This window comes from Staurois parvus, unplaced genomic scaffold, assembly GCF_062004578.1.
Source record: "Staurois parvus isolate SC_StPar_1 unplaced genomic scaffold, SC_StPar_1.0 ptg000014l, whole genome shotgun sequence".
NCBI classification, from domain to species: domain Eukaryota; kingdom Metazoa; phylum Chordata; class Amphibia; order Anura; family Ranidae; genus Staurois; species Staurois parvus.
The window spans coordinates 17,082,501-17,094,194 of record NW_028317810.1 but is presented as its reverse complement, the minus strand read 5'-3'; the positions used below and the strand labels follow the sequence as shown (position 1 = coordinate 17,094,194).

Below are 11,694 nucleotides of genomic sequence, written 5' to 3'. Positions count from 1 at the left end.
ATAGTGTACCACAACTCCAGTGTCTGCCAGATCTTTCTGGAGGGATCGTGCAGTCATCCGTGGGTTTTGAATTGTTTTTCTCACAATCCTGCGAGCTGTTCTGTCTGATATTTTTCTTGGTCTTCCAGATCTTGCTTTAACTTCCACTGTTCCTGATGACTGCCATTTCTTAATTACATTCCAAACAGAGGATATTGACATCTGAAAACGCTTTGCTATCTTCTTATAGCTTTCTCCAGCTTTGTGAGCGTCAACTATTTTCAGTTTCAGTTTTCTAGACAACTGCTTAGAAGAACCCATGGTGCTGATTGTTGGGGCAAGGTCAGATGAGTCTGGGCATTTAAAACCTTTGAGATTGACATCACCTGGTCTTCCCAGACGATGATTGAGAACAATCCATGACACTGGCAGGTCTCAGCTTTGCAAAGGGGGCAGTGCATGCTATAAATTCTGCAGGGTGCCCAAACTTTTGCAGATGCCATTTTTTTGTTTTCTGTTATTTTGAAAGTGTAAATGATGGAAATAAAATCTAACTTTTGTTGACATATTATAAGAATGTCTAATCTGTAATTTGATGCCTTTTGGAGATTTTTTCCATCTTTCCTTGGCTTCTTTATGCACATTAATACAAATTTTTAGCTGGGGTGCCCAAACTTTCGGTCCCTACTGTGTGTGTATATATATATATATATATATATATATATATATATATAAATAAATGTTCGAAAGTCCCACTACAAATTTAATGCCAAAAATAATCTATCATATAATTTATCAAGCTCACAGCCAAGTTTAATATAAAGAAAATATCAGTTCACTCTAATATGTGTACAAGTCTATTTTCTGGTGATAATTTGTTCTGGTCAGAAGAATACTGTGGTGTCAGCAGGGGTTGGGCTTTCAAAGTGGGGTCCAGAGTGTCAGGGAGCCCAAAAATAATTCAACAACTCCTAAGTGGGTAGCCCTACACATGTATACGCAGGGAGGTTGTACAATTGCCCTTTTGGATTTTCTCCACTCTATCAGCTCCACTGGCTATAGCTAGTAGCGCCAATTAGTGTCTTCTGAAGTTTCCCCTCTGTAAGAATACAATGGCTCAGCAGGGAGGATTCCCCCATCCATATCAAGTGTGTGGATGGGGGAATTCGGTCTTTATTTTTTTTGTTCAACCCACTGGTTGAACAAAGAGGAAAAACGACTCATCTATGGGCTGTCTAGCTTTAGCTGTATGCTACGGTGAAAGGAGGCATGCCCAGATCACCCAGATCATGGCTTCATGGTGCATACAAAATGATATAGTGCAGAAACAGGAACATACAGCTTAGCGCTCAAAATGAAGTGGCATGAAATAGGGAATATACAGCACTGTGTACAGAATAATGTGTTGCATAATAGGAAACATACAGAACAGCATAAAATGTGGAAAAGAGATTGTCTGGCAAAGAGTGCAGAATGGGGTGGTGTAAAATAAGAAAGGAACCCCTATCACAGAGTGTGAAGTGATGTGGAATAGAGAGGTTACGGCACAACAGAGAATGGGGTGTTGTGGAACAGAGAATGTACAGCACAATGTAGAGAATTGGATGGGACAAATATCTACTTCTCATAGTGCAGTAAATACTTGCAGCAGCTGGACTACAGTGCAGGGGCAATGTTTCAAGACACTAAGGCTACGTTCGCACTAGTGTTGTGTGCAGGTGGCAGAAAGGCGTTTGGGAATGTTTTTACCACTTCCAGAATGCCTCGGACAATTCTGCACATTGCAGCACATGGTGCTGTTCTAACGGGAGCGTTAGTGTCGCGGCAAAACGGACGCCTCTGGTCAAGTCAGGAGGCGTTGAAGCCTCCTATTCTAGTCTATGGTGCCGCTCCGCAAACACACGGTTGCGGGGCGTTTGAAAGCGGTAACACCATTCAAACTTCATTATAGGCGTTTGTGGGGCATTTTTAATGCTCGGCAAAAGCCTAGCAACCACCGCTGAACCGCGCATGCGGCGTTTGCTGGCGTTAAAAAACGCTCTGCAAACACCGGACCACCGCTTGCCAAACGCTATAAGGGCGTTTGGCAAGAGTTGGTAAAACAGTCAAGTGTGAACGAGCCCTAAGGCACCAGAAAGGTATGTATAGATCTGCTTATTTAAAAGGCTGGGATTTTTTTGAGAGTGGCAGGGTAATTTTAAGAGTAGGATGCTTTAATGAGCATATATGCTTTGTGAAGCACACTCACATTCTCAATGTGCAGATGAAGGCTCTCTCACATCTCTAGATCACTGCCGCACTCCCTCTGCATGCATATGCAGCCCCAAAAGATACAAGTGCCACTAGGTTCAGGGGAGGATCCTCTGGCATCTCTTTCATGTGAACTGCCTGCTGCTTGTGGGACACAGTTGAACTGGTCTGGGGAACACTTACACCCCTGCCACCACAGCATCACAATTGGCAGGCAGTTATGGCTTTGAAACCCAAGACACTCAACAAGAGATGTGGGGTCCAATACTAGCAAAGCCCATTGCTACTTTAAGAGACTGTCCTTGGGTATCTTTATTTTTGGGTGGTTATTTTTTTTTCCTGTTTATCAAACTAGATTGACTTGTGTCTTTTTTCAACATTAGTAACCATGTAATTGTATTAGGGGAAATTGTATCTAGGAAGCATGTTTGTTTTAAGTGAGGATTACTTAAAGCAGTAGTAAACTCCCCTTTAATACTTTTACCTGCAGGTAAGCTTATGATAAAGCTTACCTGTAGATACAGTGAATATCTCAAAAATGTGTGCTGCTTAGGAGTCATTCACAATTTTAGCAACCAGTGAAGTAATCAGCACATGTGCACTGTATGCTGTATTGAGGTCACACTGCGTGGGATTGACCTTATTGTGGTTTAACAGGGTGCAGGAACGGAAGAAAGACTGGATGAAGGTGGAAGCCCTGACAGCGGTGACAGCACAGTGCAGGAGGGCTTCATTTAAAAGGTAAGTATTCCATAATGTACTACTGTAGTATGCAGTGCATATTATGGCATTACCTTGCAAAGAGGGAGGAGGGAATCTTTTTTTTTTTTTTCTTTTATGGTTTTACTACCGCTTTAACCACTTGTCCTGTGGAAGTTCCTGATCAGGCCATTTTTTGCTATACAGCACTGTTATTTTAACTGTACACAAATGAAAATGATATACTTTTTTCACATAAATAGAGCTTTCTTTTGGTGGTATTTGATCACCACTGGATGATTTTTGTGCTATAAATAAAAAAAAGACAGACAATTTACTTTTATTTATATTTTTATACCAGTATGGTGGCAGTGATCAGCGATTTATAGCGGGACTGTACCAGTACATCGGTCAATCTGACACCAACTTACACTTTGTGGGAACCAGTGACATTAATACAGTGATTAGTGCTAATAATATACACTGGTACTGTACAAATGACACTAGTTGGGAAGGGGTTAACATCTAGGGGCAATCAATGGGTTAAGTATATGCCTAACAGTGCTTTGTGTGTGTACTTTTACTAGGGGATGAGATGATTTTTATTCACAAAAACATTAGCACCCCCCACTGACAGGGAAGAGCTCTGTATTGTTTACATCCCCTTACTTTTATTAGGGGATGAGATGATTTTTAGTCACAAAAACAAAAAACTGGCACTTCCCCGCTGACAGGGCAGAGCTCTGTATTGTTTACAGAATGATTTTTATGAATAGTGTCAGCAATAGCATACACCGGCAGTGCACATTTGGCTGTGGAATTGAATTTTCCTTTTACAGTTAGTTTGACTTATCTATAGCTGCAGCATCCCAATCTGATTCTAATCGGTTTGAAAACTTTTTTTAGATACATTTAGCTGTAATACATGATTTTTCATCAGATTGGATTAGGTCATTTTTCAACAGCAGATAGAAATTGGCCAGTAGTTTACCGTGGCTGTCCCTGCTCCCAAAGTTTAAAAACTGTTCTGCTGCTGGCCAATTCTTTTCAACTTTGATTAAGAATTAGGAGATCACAGATGATACTGGAGTGTAAAACTAGCCAGCAGCCAGTAAAATCAATTCAATAATTACACTGAAAGGATCATAAAAAATAAATATTTATAAAATCCATGGAAAACTTCCTGAATATATCCAAATCCAGGTCGCATTATTGCTGACTTTTATTGAGCAGACTGAGAGTGGTAGTGATGTTATTTTATATTTAAACACTTGGTTACCCAGTTCTGGGAGGTCGTCATATGACGTTCTCCTAGAAAGCACCTTCCCGCACGCCCCCGGTGGCGCGCACCCGGCGATCTCTGTGATTGCAGTGTCCTACGGACACAGCTGATCACGTGATGTGGTAAAAGGCCAATCACAGTAACCTTATACCAGGTGATCAGATGTGTCCAATGACAGCAGATCGCAGGGTAAATACAGTTGCCGGTTATCGGCTGCACTTTCCTCATGGTGTCACAGTATGAGAAAAGTACTGTAATTGTCAGAGAACGGATCGGCACTGATCATCAGGGCACTGGTGATCAGTTCCCATCAGTGTCGCTCACCAGTGCCACCCACCTGTGCCCACCAGTGCCACCCACCTGTGCCCAGCAGTTCTTAGCACTGCCACCCACCTGTGCCCAGCAGTGCCACCCACCTGTGCCCAGCAGTGCCACCCATCAGTGCTGCCTCATCAACGCACATCAGTGAAGGAGAACATACACCTGTCTGCAAAATTTTAGAATAGAAACAAAGAAAAACGTATTTTTTTTAACATTTTTTGCTGTTTTTTTGTTTATAGCACAAAAAATAAAACACCCAGCGGTGATTAAATACCACCAAAAGAAAGCTCTATTTGTGTGAAAAAAAGATAAGAATTTCATATGGTGCAGTGTTGCATGACTGCACAATTGTCATTCAAGGTGCAACAGTGCTGAAAGCTGAAAATTGGTCTGGGCACGAAGCGGGTATAAGTGCCCAGAAGGCAAGTGGTCAAGGGCTTTGCTGTTATCTTCTGTGACCAGGGGTCAGTAGGCAATTTATTGAACTTGTTGCTTTGTCCTGCATATCAAGTAAACAAACTTACCACTTTCAAAGCTTGGACTGATACATATGTGGATAGGTGCAGTGTGGTGCAGAGGCAGAGAAAACACAAAGTCCGGTTACAATAAAACATAGAACTTGTATTGAAGAGAATGCCAAACTATAAAAACCCTAAGCGGGAGAGCATCGCTAGGGAAACACTCACAGTTCAATGCAATTGCAGAGATACAGTGGGAGGAGATGCGCCGACAGCATCTGCTTCTGAGGGCGGAGTGTGGACTGGTCGGTCTTGTCCCAAAAAGGAGGCTTCCTAGAAGGATGATGAGTCCCTAATCGGTCCCTTCTTGACAGAAACCTATTCCTGCCGCTAATCACTCTACCTGGCAGCTAGGGTCTTTCTCCCTACTCTATCCACTTTGCAAAAGAGCGGAGGCAGGGAGTTATAACAGTCTCTATTGACCCTAGATGGCCATAAGGGGTCATCTGGACGCAGTGTAGCCAATAAGAACGCTGCTTCCAAGACCCAGGAAACCATAGAGAAATATTGTTTCACTTGACTTCCTCTCAAGCTGCGGTACCAGTCAACTTGAGAGCCACCTACAGTGGATAAAACAGACTGCACTTGCCTACACATACTATACCTTATGCATTTGGAACAATTTGTATCAGTGCAAATCACAGTGCCTAACATACTATGATCCTCCAATAACATCATATACCAGTCGGTCTGCATTTTATCCAAAATATTGAATTTTAAACATGTTCAATTCAGTATAAAGAAGTTTTAACTGTACAAGCTCTGGAAGTTGTATTGTTTTAATAGCTGGGATGCTGTTCTTTAGTAATTATCCAGATATCCTGTTCTTTGTTATCCATACCACCAGACAGAACATAATTTCAGTTATGTTCTGACTTAGGCCAGACTGGCTTAGACTTAAGTTGCAATTCCCTCTTTGACTTGTATGCTAAATGTGATTGAATGTTATTCGCTTCAATATTTCCTCAATGAAAACTTATATTGGAAAAATAAATTATAATTGTAGTAACAATTACTCATGGCAATGTGCCCACCCCACTCCTCCCAGGGCACTTGCAAACATCAGCTCCAAATGTAACCTTCATTACAGGATTTCATGCTCTGAAAGGTAGAAAATAAAAACAAAATGGTGCAGACTGACAACTATTCATACAATCAGTTCATTTATTGCACTTACCATAGCTAAAAAAAAAAGAAACGTGCATTGTAAAATCCACATAAAAACATCCTTGATATATCCCAACTTATATTCGTCGTTGCTGACCTTTTCTGGTGGACAAAGAGGAATAGTGGTGTTATTTATTTTAGTTTTTAATTAAAGGGGGGTCGCTCACGACCGCCTCATTTTTACCCTTAATAAATACATAGCCCTAAAAGGTAGTTGGATTTTAATAACTATTTAGTACTGAGTAATTGCCAATAAAAGTGGCTAAACGATTCCCATTCCTAAATGATAAAACACACGTTTCTTATGACTATGATTACACACAAACAAAATATGGTATTATTAAATAAGCCAGTTGTAGATTGTTCGAATCTCAGCTGGTTTAGCAGGGACTGGCCAAGAATCAAACCATCATGGGCAGGCTGACTATACCCAGTTCAATTGTTGTATGACTTGGGTACAACCAGCCTGCTGGATTCTGTTATGTAATTATTGCCAGCGGCTATAGTGTTCCTATAAGTGTAAGGTACACTCGCACTGCGCAAATGTTCTTATAAGTGTAAGTCACACCAGCACCGTGCCACAAAGCTATATACCTTTAAGTGTACAACACATGCAAAGATAGAGTAAAAAAATCAAAAATTGTGAAAATATGTATATTACAAAAATAGTGCTGCTGCCCCTTTACGAATCAGGCATACTAAACCAGTGTCTGAATCAATATCCAAAATACTCAAGACATTAAATGGCGCTGCGCATCCTCATACCTCTAGTGATTCAAATCAAATGCATATATAATAAAAATCTGAATAGCCATAATTGACAATAACAGAAATAAAAGTCCCAAAAAAAGAGTCTTCCACATTGGTGTATGTTATAGATCACCAATAGTGTCTATAAATAATCCACAAACTATCCTTCTTTGCTCGGGACAACCACTCTCACTGTGTAAATTCAATGACTCATCAGAAATCAATGCCTCACATCTATGATGATCAGCATGAAAAGCTTAAATGGTTAATATCAACTCCAAACATATCCTATGGTACTCCTGCTCTAGTATATGGTATCTTCTTAAACACTCGCCTTCCAACAGTCACCCATAAAAAAGAGCTCGCAATGGTGCAGTATTTCTACACCTCTAAATTTTATTAAAACCATATAAAATACTTACAAACACATTATTAGATAACACCTTCAATAATAAAACCAGCCAGATACCCGGCACCTCAACACCTCACACTACAATTTGCTACCTCTGCGTCACTTCTGCTTGCTTCCATCACTTTCGGTCCTGTGTGCGTTAATGTCCTTACGGTCTTCATCAGAATGCAAAACAGAATCCATCTACTCGTTGCTTTATATAACCACCTTATAAACCTCCTATAGACAAAGTCTCTGTACAGATTTTGATGGTCCATCCCATCTTTTAGCTCAGCCACAGACTTTACAATTGTGGTTTCAATCTCATCTGTTGGGTTGGACTCCACAATGTCTGAAGAGTTGGTGTATTGGGTTGTGTCTTCTGAGTCAGACTCATTGTTTGTAGAAGAAGGGATCTCAATCACGGTATCTGGGATAGACACCATCTTTGTGGGGACGCTGATCTCTACCCAGTCGTTTAACTCAGCCGCAGTCTCTACAGCTGTAGTAAACTCCAGTTCACCTGCTGAAACAAAGATACTGTCTGAGCTGGGATCACTATCTGTTGTGGTTGTGGATTTATTCCCATCTGCGGGGGGTGGGCATAGTCTCCACAATATCTTTGGCATTGGTGGATTGGATCTTGCTTTTCTGGTCCAACTCATTGTCCGTAGTAGTGGTGATCTCAATCCTGCTTTCTGGGATTGACACAGTCTCTGTAGGGATGCTGCTCTCTATCCTGTCTTTTAGCTTAGCCACAGTCTTTACAGCCCTGGTGAACTCTAGTTCACCTGCTGAAACAAAGGTAGTGCCTGAGCAGGGATCACTTTCTGTTGTGGATTCAGTCTCACCTTCTGGGATGGGCACGGTCTCTACAATAAATCAAAAAAAATGCAGCGCAGTACTATAAACTCAAATAAAGTGCTAAATAAATCAATATACATATGTGAATACAATTGTGCTTTTGTGACAATAATATGTGCTACATTAAATGAATATCAACATATATGTAAATAAACTACATATACCAGTGCTAAATAATATTGTATCCAAATACCAAATGAATCATAAATGGTGAACTGTCCCTTTAATACTCCAAAATCTTCTCGTGCTCATGCAATATGCCTCCTGTGCATCATATACCATCAAGCAAGTGTCCCAAAAAAAAATTTAAAATGGCATCAAATTGCTGGTGAACTGTCCTTTTAAGGCCACTGTGCTCCAAGTGAATACGTGTGATCACTCTACTACGTATATATATATATATATATATATATATATATATATATATATATATATATATATATATATATATATATATATATATATATATATATACACACACACATACACATATACATACATACATACACGCACACACACTGTGCTTCTGTGTCACCCCTCAGTGCTTATCCACCTCCGACACACTATTGCGCTCACCTTCTGGTTTGACCTGAATATTCAGGTCAAACTGCGCCTTTCCCTTTAACCCGGGAGGGTATGTTGGTACAAAAGCTCTCCTCCTCCTTCAGCACATCAAAGCTCCAAAACGCTCCGCAGATAAATGAAAAAAAAGCTCCATATAGTGAAGGATATTCAAAATGTATTAAACTTTTATGAAAATAATGTTAAAATGCAGTCACATTTGTAAGTGTCCACCTGGGACACTATAGGATTAAATAATCTTTATACAGCGTATTTCATGAATGGAATGACTTGGATCCCTCATTCAAAATGGCGGTACGTACACTTCCAGTTTACCGCTCGATGTCATCAGTGTATGTCGTCATCGGTAATGTCTGAGCTGGGATCACTCTCTGCTGTGATTGTGGATTCAGTCCCATATGCCAGGGCGGGCACAGTCTCCATATTGTCTTTGGTGTTGGCAGATTGGATCTAGCTTCTTTGGTCTGGCTCATTATCTAGAATAGTGGTGATCTCAGTCCTGCATTCTGACATAGACACAGTCTCTGTAGGGATGCTGATTTCTAGCCCATCTATTGGTGCAACCACAGCCTCTGCAGATGGGGTGAACTCAAGCTTCTCTGCCTCAGTAGTCTCAGTCTTCTTTCCTGAGACCGTTGCATTGTCTTCAATGATAGCAGGAGGGATTGCATTTAATTCTGTAGAAAAAAAAATAAAAACATAGATTACTTTTCTTTCATAGGCGCTTTCACACTGATCAGTTTTTCTTCCGTTTTGCATTAAAAAAGTGGAAAAAACTACATGACCATTAAATCTTATGGAACTCTTCACACTGGTCAGTTGTAGGTCTGTTGCATTTTTCAAAGACCTGAAATCTGCATGTTTTGTTCTGTAAAAAAAAGCACCAAAAACTTACCTCCCTATTCCAATGAATGGAAAATGCATCAAAGCGTGGCAAAGACACATAAAACCTGCATTTTTGCAATGGAGCAGTGTGCAAGTAGACATACAGGTGAAACTCAAAAAATTAGAATATTGTGCAAAAGTTAATTTATTTCAGTAATGCAACTTAAAAGGTGAAACGAATATATGAAATAGACTCATTACATGCAAAGCAAGATAGTTCAAGTCGTGATTTGTCATAATTGTGAGGATTATGGCTTACAGCTTATGAAAACCCCAAATCCACAATCTCAGAAAATTAGAATATTGTGAAAAGGTGCAATATTTTAGGCTCAAAGTGTCCCACTCTAATCAGCTAATTAAGCCATAACACCTGCAAAGGGTTCCTGAGCCTTGGAATGGTCTCTCAGTCTGGTTCAGTAGGAATCACAATCATGGGAAAGACTGCTGACCTGACAGTTGTGCAGAAAACCATCATTGACACCCTCCATAAGGAGGGAAAGCCTCAAAAAGTAATTGCAAAAGAAGTTGGATGTTCCCAAAGTGCTGTATCAAAGCACATTAATAGAAAGTTATGTGGAAGGGAAAAGTGTGGAAGAAAAAGGTGCACAAGCAGCAGGGATGACCGCAGCCTGGAGAGGATTGTCAGGAAAAGGCCATTCAAAAGTGTTGTGGACTTTCGAGGAGTGGACTGAGGCTGGAGTCAGTGCATCAAGAGCCACCACACACAGACGGATCCTGGACATGGGGTTCAAATGTCATATTCCTCTTGTCAAGCCACTCCTGAACAACAAACAATGTCAGAAGCGTCTTACCTGGGCTAAAGAAAAACAGAGCTGGTCTGTTGCTCAGTGGTCCAAAGTCCTCTTTTCTGATGAGAGCAACTTTTGCATCTCATTTGAAAACCAAGGACCCAGAGTATGGAGGAAGAATGGAGAAGCACACACTGCAAGATGCTTGAAGTCCAGTGTGAAATTTCCAGTTGATTTTGGGAGCCATGTCATCTGCTGGCGTTGGTCCACTGTGCTTCATTAAGTCCAGGGTCCACACAGCCGTCTACCAGGAGATTTTGGAGCACTTCATGCTTCCTTCCGCAGATGAGTTTTATGGGGATGCTGACTTCATTTTCCAGCAGGACTTGGCACCTGCCCACACTGCCAAAAGCACCAAAACCTGGTTCAGTGACCGTGGGATTACTGTGCTTGATTGGCCAGCAAACTCGCCTGACCTGAACCCCATACAGAATCTATGGGGCATTGCCAAGAGAAAGATGAGAGACATGAGACCGAACAATGCAGAAGAGCTGAAGGCCACTATTGAAGCATCCTGGTCTTCCGTAACACCTCAGCAGTGCCACAGGCTGATTGGCCAGCAAACTCGCCTGACCTGAACCCCATACAGAATCTATGGGGCATTGCCAAGAGAAAGATGAGAGACATGAGACCGAACAATGCAGAAGAGCTGAAGGCCGCTATTGAAGCATCCTGGTCTTCCGTAACACCTCAGCAGTGCCACAGGCTGATAGCTTTCATGCCACGCCGCATTGAGGCAGTAATTGCTGCAAAAGGGGCCCAAACCAAGTACTGAGTACATATGCATGCTTATACTTTTCAGAGGTCCGATATTGTTCTATGTACAATCCTTGTTTTATTGATTGCATGTAATATTCTAATTTTCTGAGATTGTGGATTTGGGGTTTTCATGAGCTGTAAGCCATAATCATCACAATTATGACAAATCACGGCTGGAACTAACTTGCTTTGCATGTAATTAGTCTATCTCATATATTAGTTTCACCTTTTAAGTAGCATTACTGAAATAAATTAACTTTTGCACGATATTATAATTTATTAAGTTTCACCTGTATATTTGTTGTTCTAGACCAGTGTTTTTCAACCATTTTCCAGTTGAACCCTTAAAAAAGCATTTTCAGTCCTGAGGCACCCCAGTCAAAGGCTTGGTTCACATCACTGCAAATCGCAGAATGCACGCAAAAGCTTTGCTCCTTA

The 11,694-nt window shown here is 40.9% G+C and overlaps 1 long non-coding RNA gene across 2 annotated transcripts in view; it reads right to left on the bottom strand.

Annotated features, from left to right (window-relative positions):
• Window positions 1-7,339: 7,339 nt before the first annotated feature.
• The window catches only part of LOC149473563 (uncharacterized), a 36,753-nt gene continuing 32,398 nt past the window's right edge, over window positions 7,340-11,694 (bottom strand). For both annotated transcript variants that reach the window (XR_016312767.1, XR_016312768.1), the window contains exons 2-3: window positions 8,798-9,480; window positions 7,340-8,229 (exon numbers count right to left, since the gene is read on the bottom strand). This is a non-coding gene — a long non-coding RNA (uncharacterized LOC149473563). The remainder of the gene's footprint in view (window positions 8,230-8,797; window positions 9,481-11,694) is intronic.